At 50.1% G+C, this 2896-nt stretch overlaps 1 long non-coding RNA gene across 1 annotated transcript; it reads right to left on the bottom strand.

Annotated features, from left to right (window-relative positions):
- Nucleotides 1–1264: 1264 nt before the first annotated feature.
- Nucleotides 1265–2360, bottom strand: LOC123165755 (uncharacterized). The gene is made up of 2 exons (XR_006483128.1): nt 1901–2360; nt 1265–1767 (listed from the first exon to the last, which is right to left on the bottom strand). It is a non-coding gene; the product is annotated as an uncharacterized lncRNA (long non-coding RNA).
- Between the last annotated feature and the right edge of the window lie 536 nt (nt 2361–2896).

Here is a 2896-nt window from a genome sequence, read left to right as displayed (position 1 = left end):
CCCCCCCACCCCGCCGCCGCCCTCGGACGCGACCACGGCGCCGGTCATCTCGTACCAGTATGGGATGCCCTACGACAGGACTACGACGACCTCGTTCCCATCAGCGCCGCCGCCGTCCCAGGGCGTCGCCATCCAGCAGATCAAGTTCCCGCCGTCGCCGTCACCGTCACCGCTTCCGGCTTGGATCGCTCCCCATCATGTGTCGGCGGCGGTGAGGCTGTAGGCTGCTGCGCGCGGCCTCCTAGCGTGTCAGCGTGTGCGGGAGATGCGTGGTCTGCAGTTGCCGCTCCTCCCAGTTGCACTTCGCTGCGCAAAGGACCTCGATCTCGCCCGCTGCGTCGGGGATCTTGGGCATGCGGTTTTCCCCACGGGCAGCGGGCATGTTGTTTTTCCCACGGATAGTGACCTCAAAGTCTGCAACATCGGCGGTTGGGGGGCGCACCCCTCCTCGCCATTCTCCATCGAAAGCCCTCCACTCTTCTCTGTGCGGTGCAGACCAACAGCCGTCCGGCGGGGAGAAGGCATGGTGTCACCGACAAGAGCGCATCGCGTAGCACCACTGCATTCCGCCACCAGCCGCCGCGAGGGCGCCTCTGCTGGTGCTCTTGTGACCACTTCCAGGTGGCCATACACATGCACTCCTTTTGTACAGATGGTGTCCATGGGATCCAGGTGGTTGTACACATGCATGTCCGACGTGTGGATGGTGTCCACTTTATGTTCAGGGATCCAAAATAAAGCGTCCCGGTCCATTTCAGGTTGAGAGTAATAAAACAAGCCGACATGTAAAAAGCTTGTTTTTAGGTGTTAGGTTTGTGTTGCGTCGAGTCATGGATATAAGTTGGTTAGGTTGCAGCTCGAGGACAAGCTGCATGTCCAGGTGGGGTGTAGTGTTAGAGTATGTAATGGGCCTAATGGGCCTGGGCTGGCGGTATAGCCCGTTAGTCTTAGGGTTAATTAGAGATAAGGGTCGCATGCTTAGGGGTCAAGTAAACCTCTCTATATAAGGGGATGAGATGTATCAATCTAATCAAGCAAGAATTAAGAAGGAAATCCCTTCCCTCTTGCCCAGCCATGGGCAAAAAGGCCCCGGGCCGGCCCTCTCGCGCCCTCCTTCTAGCAGCCACATAACTATAATGTCATATTTTTTAGTTCGCAAAAGTTTCACATCTAATCTAGTATGCATACTCACATAGAACAATAAATGTACTATATTTATCCAAATAACAACAAATAAATATGCCTTTTCTTCACAGGTTGCATGTCAAGAATATAATTGTTGTGATTTCATTTATTTTCTGATATGTTTGCTCACGCAGCAAATACATAGCCAAGCATGCATACATTTTTGTTAAATCCAAGGACTGAGGGTCACTTTTGCATTTCCGTTTCTTTGTTTATGCACTTTTTGCATGATTGACAAACAACCACTCATCAAAAGATCATGAAAAGAAGTATGTACACTCACCTTGCAATCAACCAACCTAATATAATGCTTTCATCAGTGGACAGAACCAACAGCATTGACCGTATCTAAGGCGACCACACTTTGGCATGAATCAAATTCACATCCGCCAATTCTGAGGGAGGGAATTTGAGCAGCTGGAGGCGCCATAGATGGGAGGAGAAACTGGCTGCTGGGATGCGCCAGTCTGCAAGACGCGGCGGCGACGGAGACGACATGGACGGCAAGCGGAGATTAATGGTGGAGACTGCCGGGAGGACGCAACGTCCGTGATTTGGGGAGACAAAGAGAGACCAAGGGGACTGGAACCTCGTTCAAAAAGGGGGGATTAGAACCTCGTACAAGAAAAAAGGAATTGGAACCTGCAGCCCGCCTTCATGGACGAAGATGAAGATATCCAACTACAACCAAGACAAAGAGAACAGAAAATAGAACCTGTTGTGGAGCAGAAGAAGCCGATATGGCCTGCGTGGATCCGGCAGGCGGCCATCCAGAGGCATGGCAACACACTCCTATCAGCTGACGAAACGACAGGGCAACCCTCCCCGCGGCCACACCGACAACGAAGCACGGCAAGAATGTCTGCTGCCCCTCTCCTTCTCTCCCACAAGCGCCGCCAGAGAAAGAAGATCTGATGTAGAGGAAGAAGAAAACGCCAACAACAGATCCGGACCCGAGTCCGACGAAGAAGAACCACCGAAGACCCCGACGAAGCCACCAAAGCCACAGCCGAAAACCACATCCCGTCGACCACAAAGACGCACGCCGCCATGCTCTAGAAAGAAGCAGCGCCGCCACCCACCTCGCCCAGGGGGAAATATCTAGTACTTCCCCTCATGCTCCTGGTGCTCCAAACTCGGTAGCACATTTTAAAATATTTAAAATAATTTTTAAAAAATCCAGCACATTGACACAACATCAATGTATGTTGTCAAAAAAATTCAAATCAAAATTCAAAAAATTGTTTGAGATACAAAAATGACAAAATGGACATCAATGTGATAATGGGCCTAATCTAAAGCCCACTTATGTTGTGTACTATTTACTGTCAAATTTATTATTTATGTTTCTCAAGCTATGTTTTGAATTTTGATTTCAATTTTTTTGACAACATACTTTTATGTTGTACCAATGTGCTGGATTTTTTTCAGAATTTTTCGACCATTTAAAAATGTGTTACTGAGTTTTGGAGCACCGGGAGCACCCTACGTGTGGGAGTACCAGATATTTCCCCCTCGCCCAGGACAGGCAGAAAGAGAAAAGAAGAGGAGGTGAACCCAGCGGCAAAAGAAAGGACGGTACCTGCTCGCGAACGAACAGACAAGCGACACAATACCTAGCAATGAACCGACGCAGCGAGACGGGTCAACTACAGGCTTACAAAGAGAGCCCACCCCGCAGCCCAAAAACATCGATCCACCACGAGGCTTC

The sequence above is a fragment of the Triticum aestivum genome, chromosome 7D (genome assembly GCF_018294505.1).
Source record: "Triticum aestivum cultivar Chinese Spring chromosome 7D, IWGSC CS RefSeq v2.1, whole genome shotgun sequence".
Classification (NCBI taxonomy): domain Eukaryota; kingdom Viridiplantae; phylum Streptophyta; class Magnoliopsida; order Poales; family Poaceae; genus Triticum; species Triticum aestivum.
Note: the sequence above shows the minus strand (reverse complement) of the source record. Positions and strands in the feature narration are given on the sequence as shown.